Raw genomic sequence first — 14,431 nt, forward strand, 5'->3', positions numbered from 1 at the left:
ACACTAATTTATTAAGTCTGCCATTTTTGCTTGCGCATAATACACCCAATAGTACTATGTATTGTAGATATTTATTACTTTAATCAAAACACATAATCTGCTCCAAATATCATGCATTTTATTATGTTACAATACATCATGCCCTTTAAATGACACAATACTGTATGTTTAGGCTACAGACTTGCCCAAAAGAATTTTACTATTTTTCACAGGAGTTGACCTGCAATGCCTTATCTAATCAAATGTAATCATTTGCTAACGAGCATTTCTGTCTGGTATAAAAATGCCAATATTCTGCTGCAGTTATCAAAATACGTTATATTTATGAAGCTTTTGAGTGAATGATCTGTTCCTGGTGCCTGGGTGTCTAATGTTAAATGCATCAGGCTAATTGCATATTTTATAATGAGGCAATCAGGCAAAATTTGCAGTTCAGTTAATGATGTGTATAGCTCAGCCAAGCCTCAAAATTGCAGGACTGACAGAGTTTTAAGGATAAAAAGTTCAAAGCTCAGACCAGTCAATCTTTTTCTTTTCTTTTTTTTCTTTTACTTTTTTTTTTTTTTTTTGCAGATGGAGAGAGACTGAGAGATGAGCGTGGAGATTTTACCCCTCCTCCATCCCTCATTTTCACATATTCTTCCATCATTTTCCCCCAGTCAAAATCCAAATCAGTCGGTATTGTCCTTCTGCTGAGTGGAGACTTCTAACGTATGTTTATTCCAGTCACTCTATTCAGCGCTCTCCATCTCTTATGTGTCTTCACAGTTCAACAGATTTCTTTTGATAAATCCCAGGCAGTGAATGAATGTTCAGTTAAAGTCATTCAGTCGCCACTGGAGTGATCACATCCTAAATGCTATTTGCCCAGCTAGGTAAAAATAGAAGAACGATGCACCTTACAAGAGTTTTCTTTTTCATTTCTGCTAGTTCAGGGATCAGTGCACCTGCAGCTTCATCATGACCTCTTGTTTACCTCCCAGCCCAGCAGAAATGTTTCTTTTGGAGTGTACAGGGATGTTTTATTTTGAGAATGAAGAGTGAAAATGAAGAACACTGATTTTATGGTTCCAGAACAGTCAAACTTGAATGAGGAATGATCAGCAGTTTACTCTGGATTTCATGTACATCTGTTATATGAACAATAAAGAAAAGGAAAAATCAAATACAGCATAAAGTCAAATGATCGGATATTTTATTTTAAGAGACCTTGAGAGACCTTTTGACCTTGAGATTTTTCTAAGAAATTTTCAGGAATTTCAGTCTTTCATTGAGGCTTTTCTCCTAATTATGATATCAAGACAGTTGCCTCAACCTGACATTCTTGAACAAAAACATGTAAAAAAAAACATGAAACACATTAGCATTTCATTGACTACCCTAAATCATTTTACTATTTTAAATCATCAACCCACCTTCTGTGATGCAGTTTAACAGTCACTCTGCGCTCTCTATTTGACTTCATCAAGAACACTTGGCCTCCCTTGTCTTCCACGAATTGAGAAATAATGACAAAATGTACCATAATAACTGAATAATCTGAAGCATATTGTCATGATGTTGGATGGGGGCCTCTTTAGAGCCAACATTTGTGTGGAGACAATATGAGTGTTTTTGCTGTAATTAGCCATAATCAATTTCGTGTTGCTGTTTCCTTTCTCTTCTTTGGTTCCCCTTATGGGCTGTGGTAGAAGCTCGCTCATGGGACCCGTGTTGTGAAATTAGTTTTTTAACACTTTATTGTATCAGATGAAACAGAAATGAGTGAATGCTAATGAGTGCTTGGTATAGGTAAACATACTGAATCCATTTAGCTTCATTTGGGCTCTAATTGTCTGTAGAGGGTTGATTGTATGTGCTCAGTGGAGTTCTGCATTAACCTCTTCTATAAAGGGCCTATTAAATCCCTTTATTTCCGAAACAAACTGCTGTAAATCAATAATAGTATTCAGCACAGTTAGCACAGCACAGACTTCTGTAATCACCACTGCAGGACTGAACTCGGGTGAACCTGAGTTATGAAAATGAGAGGCAATTAGTCAAGCTTATCAGCATGGTCAAATCAATGAGAACCAGGAGCAATATACCCCCCAGGACCAACTCATCATTTTGAAGTCTTCCAAGTTCTCCAATAGTATTCTGCACAGACACCTAAGGTTTTCCAGCAATTGTGTTTTCAAGAAACAGCGGAAAGCACAGTTATATTGTAATGACAGCATCTAAAACTTAAGCAGGTTACGTAATTGAGCCGCACAACTTCAGAGCCATTCAAATGTTTTGGAATCCTTTTAGGTTCATGGAATATTGAATTCATGGAGTTAAATGTTTGATTTTATTGTATTTAATCAATGAAATGTTATTCAGTGCCATCGCATTTATTTAATGCATTTAACTAGTCTGACATTATAGAATGAAACAACTGTTTCATTCTGTTCACTGTGATTTCTGGTGTTGCATTCAACTCACTTTACCCAAGCCTTTTTAACTTTAAAATGTCAAAATGAATGAAAATTCTGTCATCATTTAATCATTACTTAATCATTTATGTTTTATTTTGTTTGCAGTGGGACAGCTATGGGTAAAATGCACCATAAAACATTCATAAACATTATATTTCAAGTCTTCAGAAGCCATTTGATAATTCAGTTTGAGGTAAAGCTGAAGTTGGGGACCCAAAAATGTCAATTTAATTGTAAAATGTAACTATAAATATATTTAGAATATAGATATTAGACATTTGGCAGATGCTAATCCAATTTTATCTGTTCATGCAATCCCAATCAAACCCATGAGTAAAAATATAAAGCTTACAAAAGAGATTAAATATAAAGGTTAAAAAAGAGGGTATTCACAGCGATGCCATATAAGAACAGTTATGGGTTCCATAAAGAACCTTGCAGTAAATAGTTCTTAAAGGTGCCCTAGAATTAAATATTGAATAACAAGAGTTATTATATATGCCAGCCCATGATCAAGCCATTAGACAAGGGCAAAACGTCTGGATGTGCACAGCTGAATCATCAGACTAGGTAAGCAAGCAAGAACAATAGCGAAAAATGGCAGATGGAGCAATAATAACTGACATGATCCATGATTACATTATATTTTTAGTGATATTTGTGAATTGTCTTTCTAAATGTTTTGTTAGCACATTGCTAATGTACTGTTAAATGTGGTTAAAGTTACCATCGTTTATTACTGTATTCACGGAGACAAGAGAGCCGTCGCTATTTTCATTTTTAAACACTTGCAGTCTGTATAATGCATAAACACAACTTAATTCTTTATAAATCTCTCCAACAGTGTGTAATGTTAGCTTTAGCCACGCAGCATAGCCTCAAACTCATTCAGAATCAAATGTAATACATCCAAATAAATACTATACTTACATGTTCCGATGTATGCAAGCAGCATGCATGACGAACATCTTGTAAAGATCCATTTTGAGGGTTATATTAGCTGTGTAAACTGTGTTTATGCTGTTCAAGGCAAGCGCGAGCTCCGGGGGAGGGGGAGCACTAGATTTAAAGGGGCCGCAACCTATATATCAGTGCATAGTTAATGATGCCCCAAAATAGGCAGTTAAAAAAATGAATTAAAAAAAATCTATGGGGTATTTTGAGCTGAAACTTCACATACACATTCAGGGGACACCTTAAACTTATATTACATCTTTTAAAAAGAAGTTCTAGGGCACCTTTAAAACTATTACCATTTAAAACCATTTTTTGTTCTTAAAGGGGCTATATATAAAAATTTCCATGTATTCATCACTTTTTTATTGCCTATGTGTGAAAAGCTTGTAATGAAAATAAAAAACGCAAACTTCCCCAACTTCCTAGGTTGTCTATGAAAATCTGTAGACTGATTTTTATGTGAAGGAAGCTCGTTTTTGCTAGGAAATCAAAAGGATTTGACATTTACACTTGCTCCCGAAAGCCTCTTCCATTCTATGACACATGAAACGAATGCTTATACAATGTTCAGGATTAGAGCCATTCTGTACTGCCCAATGCCAATGTGTCATGCAAAGAAAAGGGATTCATTTAAACTTAAAGATTAAAGTTTACAGCCTATAGACACAAATTAAAGTCTCACATTGCTATAGATCTATATAGTCTATACATACTTTATATCATAACAGTTTAATTTTAATTAATATTAATATTTTAATTAATTTAATCTGTTGACATGATGCCAGTGAATTGCAGAGCTGGCACAATCATATCCACATCACTATGATCAGATGTTTTTTTAACTGCTTATTTCTCGTTGCTGTCATTTTTGTTGTATGTTTATTTTGTAATTGAGAGCACAAACTGGCTGCAGTTTCGCTAATAAATGATTATTAATTCTTCATATAACCCCTATAATGTCAAAAACATTTTAGTAATATAAGAACCTTTTTGTGCAATGGAAAGGTTCAATGAATGTAAAGGTTCTTCATCTTCATGGAACCACACATGCCAATAAAAAACTTTTATCTTTTAAGAGTTTTAATAAGCTCAGTCTGGGCTATATCTTTTTGTCACCTTGTAAAGCCATTACATGCATTCATAAAGATGTGATCATTTATTTTTTAAATGACAGCTGTCAGTCTAATCACATCATTTGAGACTGATGATAATGTCATCCCAGCAGGATGAACAATGACATTATTATCCCAAAATATGTTTGGCACTTCTAGCATTCAGTCATTCCAAGGCGCAGGCAGATGGTTACCATTCACACTTCCCCATAATCCCGCTGTGATTACAATAAGTAACACAAAATGCACAAACATAAACCATTTAACCTGGACGTTATATCTGTCATACAGTCAATATGCCTGTCCCCCGTACTGTACAAATAAATGGAAGAGACAAATGATGAAACATACTGGTCGAGGATGAGCGAGGGATTTTAAATCTGTTGCAGCTGATCAAATGAAACGGCAGAACAATCGCATTACCAGGACAAACAATCGGATTAGAGATGCTGAATGACATTTCCTCCTAAACTGATTTATGTTGGTGTCTGCGAGGCCTGTACACACATACACGCACAGCTGTGAGAACAGGCCTGAACGTAACATGACACTGATGCTCCAGTGCGTCTCTGAGAAGCTTGCAGTCGTGTTCTGTAGCACAGTCATTTTGTTTAGTGATATATCGCCCATTGGGGCTAGTCATTTTTTACTGTTCTGATTACAGTAAATGTGGAATAAGAGATTAAAGATACTGTAGATTTATTCAAATAGATCTAATGCATCACTGTTTACAACTGGCTGTTTAAAATTTTACATTGTGTTTACATCCAATGTAACTCACCTAAGAGTAAATATTACTGTTTTCAGACAGTCAAGCTCCATATTTCACACTTAAACCTCATCTGTGTGCTGCCAGCTCCAGTCTATATGTATCAGACAGCAAATGACTTCACTGACCAAGACCTGCATCCCTTTAAAGACTCCAAAATACAACTGAATCTTAAAGCAGTGGTTCTCAAACTTTTCAGTCCAAGTACCACCTTTAATCAAATCAGTACATCCAAGTACCATAAAGTTCTTTGATTTTTTTTTTTTCTTTTTTCCAGAACTGAGCAAATCAATGTCTCTTTCACTTTTTGGGGGGTGGTCTAGAAGTGCTTGGAACTTCTCAGACTGGTTTAAATATTGATAGCTTGCTCAAAGCTGAGTGTGCTGATGCCAGTCAAAAGAAAGTCTTCATGGTGTCAAGCAAGGGCAAACAGAATAATATCTCGCCTGTTTTGTTGATCACAAACTCTCTTCTTAGCACATAAAATAAAATTGTGGTGAGTGAACTCTATATATCAAGAATTAGTATTAGTTATATGTGACCCTGGACCACAAAACCAGTCATGAATTGCACGGGTATATTTGTAGCAATAGCCAACAATACAATGGGTCAAAATTATCAAATTTTCTTTTATGCCAAAAATCATTAGGATATTAAGTAAAGATCATGTTCCATGAAGATATTTTGTAAATTTCCTACCGTAAATATATCAAACATGTATTTTTGTGAGTGGATATGTATTGCTAAGGACTTCATTTGATCAACTTTAAAGGCGATTTTCTCAATATTTTGATTTTTTTGCACCCTCAGTTGTATCTCGGCCAAATATTGTCCTATCCTAACAAACCATAATCAATCAATTGAAAGATTATTTATTAAGCTTTCAGATGATGTATAAATCTCAATTTCAATGACTGGTTTTGTGGTCCAGGGTTACATATGCACTACTGTTTGGGGTTGGGAAGATTCTTTAATGTTTTCGAAAGAAGCCTCTTATGCTCACAAAGATTGCATTTATTTGATTTATTTGATAAATAAAATACAGTAAAAACAATCATATACAGCCATAAATTGAGGGCTGCAGCAGGTGAAATAAAGGCCCTGTCCTAAATGGCACCTTAAACAGTCGCGGACTTCCTACGAGTTTACATTTTCGTGACGTAACGCTGCTGTGGATCTCGCTTCAGTGCGGGCTTGGCAAAAGTTCACATCGATGGCGCATATCGACCTAAAACAAACCTAAAATGACAAATGAGACACCCTACGGTCTCATGGACTTAACGGACACACACACGCAGCAACCATTGTAAGTCCACAAGACCGTAAGTGCATATGAAGTGTGCCATTTGGGACAGGGTCAAAGAAATGGATTTAAGTGCAGCAGTACAGCTTTAATAACAGGATTTCTCACAAATAACGTCTGAGCAGGAACAAAACAACCATCCAACACACAGATGAGAATGGACAAAGAACTGAACAGAACACAGGGCTTAAATACAAACTCAGACCAATTAAGGGAACAAGCAACAGGTGTGACTAATATATATATAAATATATATACACACACATACAGTCAAACCAAAAATTATTAAGACATTTTTTATATATTTTTACTAGTGGGTGCAGGGGACTGGTGAATGTGATTTCACCAAGTACGACATGTTCAACATCTTTGTTGATCCTGGAACAACATTCCAATCAACCAATCAGATTTGAGGGACAAGTTTAATGTTTATGTCAAGTTTAGGCTTACAGCCAGGGTTAGGTGCTTCTACATCAATGTTATTCACCTATCTTTCCCCTCTGATTTTAGGGATAAGTTATGGGTAGGATTAGGTTTAGGGGTAGGAATAGGGTTAAGACTAAATTTTCAGATAGGAATGTTGTTCCAGGATCAACAAAATATGTTGATCCAGGAACATGTCTTACTTGCATGCAAAATCACATTGACCGCAGGGACTATAGTTAATTTATGTTCATTTATGTAAGTGAGGATAGCAAAATAAAGTAAACTGTGACATATTATACCCAAAAATTCTTCATACAGTGGACTACCAGTAAAACTGATAAAAATTTGGAACCAAAAATTATTCAGACACTTTGACCTGACCATGTTTTGCTTAAGTGTTATCTGACATAATTAAGATTAATTTTTTTCTGACACAGTTTAACCATTATTACCATTTTTTTAACTATAGAGAATAAACTGTATTAATGAATGAAATGTTCAAGGTGTCTGAATAAATTTTGGTTTGACTGTATATATATGCAGGAACAGTGGTGAACAGTGGCGGGCAAGGCTCATTGATGCACGTTGGGAGCGAAGGCTGGCCCGTGTGGTTCGATCCAACAGACGAGCTACTGTAGCTCAAATTGCTCAAGTTGTTAATGCTGGTTCAGACAGAAAGGTGTCAGAATACACAGTGCATCACAGTTTGTTGCCTATTGGGCTGCATAGCCGCAGACCAGTCAGGGTGCAAATCCTGACCCCTCTCCATTCCCGAAAGCACCAACAGTGGGCAAGTGAGCACCATCCATGTGGATATTACTTTAACATGTACTGCCTACCTAAGCATTGTTGCAGACCATGTACACCCTTTCATGGAAATGGTATTCCCTGTTGGCTGTGGCCTCTTTCAGCACGATAATGCACCCTGCCACAAAGCAAAAATGGTTCAGGAATGGTTTGAGGAGCACAACGAGTTTGAGGTGTTGACTTGACCTCCATATTCCCATCTCAATCCAATCGAGCATCTGTGGGATGTGCTGAACAAAAAAAGTCAGATCCACGGAGGACCCACCTCGCAACTTACAGGACTTAAAGGATCTGCTGCTAACATCTTAGTGCCAGATACTGTACCACAGCACACCTTCTGGTGTCTAGTGGAGTCCATGCCTCAAAGGTTCAGGGCTGTTTTGGCAGCAAAAGGGGACAAACGCAATATTAGGAAGGTGGTCATAATGTTATGCCTGATCAGTGTATTGTAATTGAATCAACATAATTATAAAAATGAAGCATAGTTAATGTTTGAAAAATTTCCTTTACGCAGTTGCCTTTGGATTGCTCACTTAGGGCACCATTTTCTGTTTCCATAACAATATGTTGGGGAAAGCAAGAACAAGTACAGCTGACTAGACGCTCACCCATTAAGCATCCTCTCTTCAGTGCTGACTTGCTTTTGACTGTGCATTCACCCACTAAGGTCTGAATTATTCTGTCTCTACCTCATCACAGCCCTCTAACAATCCCCCTCTGGTTGTGGGCACCGTAACCCGTCTGTCCTCTGCTCTGTTCATACATAGCTCACTGATCGTAGGCAACCGCACATTTGAAAAATAAGTTTGACCAGCAGGGGAACAGGCGAAGAGAAAGCTTTCGCTCAGACTGCAGGCTGAGTGTAGCCATCGCTCTCCTCTCCTCTCCTCCCTCCTCTTTCTCTCTCTGTGTGGCTCTGATTGGGCGGGCGCTTTGCCGCACACGTGTTGTGATGGCTTTTGTCTCCAGAGGTAACAGAATAAAGGCAGACAGCTGGAAGCTCAGCCCAATATTCACCTGTCACACCGGCTGCCTGTGACAGGCTCCCCTGCTGCCGCAAAGCCACCGCAGAGAAATGATGCTAAATTAGGATGCTGCTTCGCTCTGTTGTCTCTGTCAGAGATCTCTCACAAAGCTCAGATATTCTCAGCAAGCTCGGCTAGGATAACAACTAACTGTATCACAGCTCTTAATATTGCGGTAGTATGGCCTTCGCAGGTCCTCGTGCGTGCTGTTAGCACTTGGCCTGGTAATAATAGGGATTCCGCCTGAATGACAGTATCTGTAATTGTATTTGTGGGACAGGCGTAATTGGCCCAGGGTCACGTTTAACTTGGCACTGTTAGTGCCCGTGGCGTTTTCATAATGAATATGCAGAATCACTTGAAAGGACAAGAGAGATAGCATTCTCTCTTAATGGATCCATTTTTAAAGCAAAGATCAGGCCATCAGCGAAGAATACAGAAGCATTATGTCTTATTGACGGTGGCCGTTGTTGGCGAGCGTGTTTAGAAAACCGAGAGCGAGTGAGTGAGGGTGAGGGAGAAAGGAAATGAGAAAAAGAGAGCGAGAGAAAGGCGCAGAGAGGGTTGCGGGATGTTTGTAAGAGAATTGATTTTGCTCATACATTTTCACCGATAACAAGGAAACAGACCAGGAACCCAACTAATAAGCTATTAGAGTGGATGCTCCTCCAAGGGCAGTGCTTGGGTTTGAGGGGTTTTAAAACAAGGATGTGTTAATTAGAGGGTTACAAAGAGGGAAAAAAAGAAGCTTCCATCCTTCATTTACACATGGCAGAACCATTTCAGTGCTTTTGTAATTCCTTTTTCTTTTAATTTGACTTCCTAATAGAACAAGGTTTAAGTGGTATACCAACACAAAGATGAATTTATCATGCTGGTTTTATAATTTTGCACTCCGTGATTAAATATGCAGTGTGTTTAAAGAGTAGTTGGAAAGGGATTTTGACCAATAGCACATTTGCAAATGTAATTTTGCTTTTATTTACAACTGTTAAATAAACATAAAGTTAATAGAGTGCTGCAGGGATTACGTCAAAACTCTGAAGACTAATTCGCCACTGGTTCCCCTTTGAGATTTTCCTTTGTGGTTTTATAATTCAATTTATGAGTAAAATAAGGTCTGTGGTAAACACAACTTGATGATACTTGACGTTTTGTTCTACAACGTAAACTGCGCACACTCACACCCCAAACGTTCTTATCTAGTTAGTTAATAGAAACATACCTTAGCTTCAAAATTCACGTGTTCAAAATGGGAGTGTGTAATTTACGTTGTAGAACAATGTTTACAACAGACTATTTTACTAATCGCTTCACAAATCCTCTCCCTTTGCCTGATGGGATAGTAAAGTGTCCATCAGATGTGCACTTCAAAATCTGGCCAGAGTAGTATGTCATCCAGGTACTTTTTGTCCATTGTTTTATGAATACTGTGAATTCGCAAGTACTACTCTTTTCACATACTGTTTTTCGCAGTTTCTTTCTAGTATGAATGATAGTAGGATGCAGCTATTGTTTTTAAGTGAAATGGTTGACTAAATGATTCTCCCTTAAAGACTTGTTTCATTCCTGAATTAATAATTATTTAACAAACCGGTTAAGTGAATGATTCCCTATTTAGATATGTAGACAGTCACTAGTTTAGTTCCTGAATGAATCAATTTATTGAACAAAACAGTTAAGTGAATAAATCAATGATTCTCTCAAGACTCATAATGTCACGGTGAACTTGATTTCACCAAGTGCAACATGTTGCTGGATCAACATCTTTGTTGATCCTGGAACAACATTCCAATCAACCAATCAGAGGGATACATTTACAATTTGTGTCAATTTTAGGCTTACAACCAGGGTTAGCTGCTTCTACGTCAGTTTTATTTATCTATCATTTCCCTCCGATTTTAGGATAACTTATTAGTAGGGTTGGGTTTAGGGGTAGTGTTCGGACAAAATTCTCGGACAGGAATGTTGTTCCAGGAACATGTCTTACTTGGCAAAATCACGGTGACCTAAGGTCACTTGTTGCACCTACATGGAGTAATTGTGCAATCAAAGAGTCAATGAAAATCTCAGTGGTGTTAGACTGTATATCAACATTCTTGGAAACAACTGGTTAGGTTTCACTTTATTTTGATGGTCCCTTTAACGCATTCTGTTGACTAAGTAACGTTGCACCTACATGTCTACTAACTTTCATTAGAGTGTTAGTAGAGTATAAGTAGACTGGTAAGGTTAGGGTTAGAATAAGTTGACAGTTGCAAAGTTACTTATAGTCAGTATGTCTATTGGGGGACCATCACAATAAAGAGTTAGCAGATATAAAGCAGACAGTCTACTGATACTCTAATGAGAGTTAGTTGACATGTAGTTGCAAAGTTACTTATAATCAACAGAATGTTCAAAAGAGACCAGGCAGCGTTACCTATAATTGATTATGAGGCGCTGAGGAAAAAATATGCTTGAATTAAGAAGTTTCCATAGTTCAACTTGGAATATAGTTCATGAATAGTATGGATACTTTTAAGGTATTTTTGGAGCTTGCCAGCCTGTGGTCATTATGAACTGTCACTGTAAAATATATATATATATATATTTTTTTTTTATTTATTTTTTTTTTAATCTGCCATGTAGCATACAGGTTTGGAAAAACATGAGTAAATAATGTCTATCTTCTCTCAGTCCTTTTTTCTCTCCTCACTCCATCTTCATCTCTCTACAGACCTGCTTTAATTTCTCCTCGTTTTCTGTCGCTCCATCACTCTCTTTGTCACTCTTCCCTTTCTCATCCTGTCACATTTGTTCCATTCTCAGGTTCCCTCTTTATTTTCTCGTCTCCCTGGCACACGCATCCTCTCCATCTCTGTCTCTCTTTTGTCCTCCTTTTTTCTCCTCCGTCACCTTCACTGCTCCCTTTAACAATCTTTTTGTGACTCGCTGATGTATTTTTCCTGCTTATTCAGATTTAACATTCCACTCTTCCCTCACCCCGTCACTTTTTTTTTTACTCCTGGCAGTGTTCTGCTGCAGAGGCAGTCAGCGTGTGCTGCGTTTAAAGATGAAGACACATGGCACATTCACTCTCACCCTAAAGCATTTCTGAACATCAATTCGTACCTCACAGCTCACCCTGTTCCCAGATGAGAAACAGCGAATCAATAGGAAAACCAGTCAGCTGCTTGGTTACAGACAGGGCTGGACATTTTTATTAATGAATATAATACATGGCCAATAGAGAGGGTAATCAAAAGAGAGGTTTTTGTGAGTATCATCCTTTCTGAATCAGTGAAACCCAGGAAAATTAAACTTTTAATAAAATAACTGCTTCTAATTTGACTTGTCACTGATCTAAAAAAGCTGGCTCATTACTGTTCTGCTAAACCAGGTTTGAAATTATATTTATAAAGCTTGCTATGTGAGGCATTTTATTAAGGCTTTTACAATTATGAAGTTATTTCTATAAATCCTTTTGACTTTCCCCTGACTTTTCTGAGACTTTAAGTCAAACATCCCTGCGTGACACTCTAATTGATAATTTCCCTGCTGAAGAAAAAACAGTTTAAACCAGCATATCAGGGTTGTATGGTTTCCCTAGCTGGCTCTCTGGTCCCTTTTAGAAGGATTTTCTGCAGTAAACCAGCTTAATACTATTGTCCAGGTTAGGAGACCAGCTAGCTTAGACCTGCTAAAATCAGCAAACCACCTTAGGCTGGTTTAAACTGTTCTTTTTAAAACACAATGCAGTCATGTTGTCAAATTGATGTGTACCATTACAAAATGAAATGCTCTCAGAAAGCTTTCCAGCTCACATTGTTATTGCGATGATTTAATACATCAGCTAATAAATAAATAAAAGAATGCCTATTTTTACACTGAGCTGAATGAAATCCAGCCCTTTTAAGGCCAATATTTGTACAGAGAAAGTACAGCACATAATGATCCAACACGAGGTGCTGCAATAAAAAACAAAACAAAAAAAAAACAAAAAACCCACATTGGCCTGGTTGTAATCAGAAACCCAATTTGGAGATGATTAAAAAAGAAATGTTCTCAGAGTCAGAGTTGTTCTCTATTCAGAATTTAACTGAGGATTGATGCTTTTTAAAGGGATAGTTCACCCAAAAATGAAAATTTGATGTTTATCTGCTTACCCCTGGGGCAACCAAGATGCAGGTGACTTTTTAACTCCAACCGTTGCCGTCTGTCAGTCGTATAATGCGTGTCAATGGGAACTCCATCTATAAGAGTCAAAAAAACACGACAGACAAATCCAAATTAAACCCTGCGGCTTGTGACGACACACTGATGCCCTAAGACACGAAACGATCGGTTTGGGTGAGAAACCGAACAGTATTTATATAATTTTTTACTTCTTAAACACCACTATGTCCAAACTGCCTTGCGCATCCAGTTAGTGAGGTCAGAAAACGCGTTCTGATGACAGAAGTGATCTCTCGCACTTTGCTTCAATGAGTGCGAGACATCACTTCCGTTGCCAGAGCGCGTTCAGACCTCACTAACCAGATGTGGAGGGCAGTTGAACATAGTGGTGTTTTAGAGGTAAAAAATTACATAAATACTGCTCGGTTTCTCGCACAAACCGATCGTTTCGTGTCTTAGGACATCAATGTGTCGTCACGAGTTTGGATTTGTCTGTGCGTGTTTTTTTTACTCTCATAGATGGAGTTCCTATTGACATCCATTATATGGCTGACAGACGGCAGCGGTTGGAGTTAAAAAATCATCATTTGTGTTCTACTGAAGAAACAAAGTCACCTACATCTAGGATGTCCTGGGGTAAGCAGATAAACACCGAATTTTCATTTTTGGGTGAACTATCCCTTTAAATTCCAGTTCAGTTCCTGCATTTAAATTGTACAAAAAAGGATATAGAATTGCAATTTGAATTTGAATTTAAGGAAGTACATTAAAATTAACCAACATTCAAAGCGATTCATATAAATGCAGTATGTCCAAAAAGAATTATATAAAAAAAGTATGTCCAAAAAGGATTATATATGATATAAAAAGGATTATAAAGACAAAGGTAGCCCTAATTTAAGATTTGGGGTGTCATAATACGACGTCAGGTGCATTCAGATCACTTTGGTTGGAGCAAGATGGCAAGGCTGACCTAGGCTGCATCTGAAATCGCATACTTCCCCACTATATAATAGGCAAAAAACAATATTTGACAAAATAAGTTCAGAATGTCAGAATTCACAGTGCTCATAAAGAGTAGTCAAAAAGTACCTGGATGACTTCTGGAGAGATTCTGAAGTTTGCATACTATGGACACTTTACAATCTTCACTATGTGTCCACCATGTTTTGTCACTGACACACCCCCAATTTCATGACTTTCTGGTGCTGCTCATGTGCGTTCAACTTGTGAATACGATCTTTCTGATGTGACTTAAATGCACAGTTTGAATGGTGGCTGGACAAAGCTTCATCTGAAGATCTTAAAAGATCTGAAGTTTGAAGGTTTAAAAAAAAAATTATTTTATTATATTGTTCAGTTTATTTAAAAAAAATCTTTTTCATTTAACACTATTGTATTAGGTTTTTCATTCA

The sequence above is a fragment of the Megalobrama amblycephala genome, linkage group LG13 (assembly GCF_018812025.1).
Source record: "Megalobrama amblycephala isolate DHTTF-2021 linkage group LG13, ASM1881202v1, whole genome shotgun sequence".
NCBI classification, from domain to species: Eukaryota; Metazoa; Chordata; class Actinopteri; order Cypriniformes; family Xenocyprididae; genus Megalobrama; species Megalobrama amblycephala.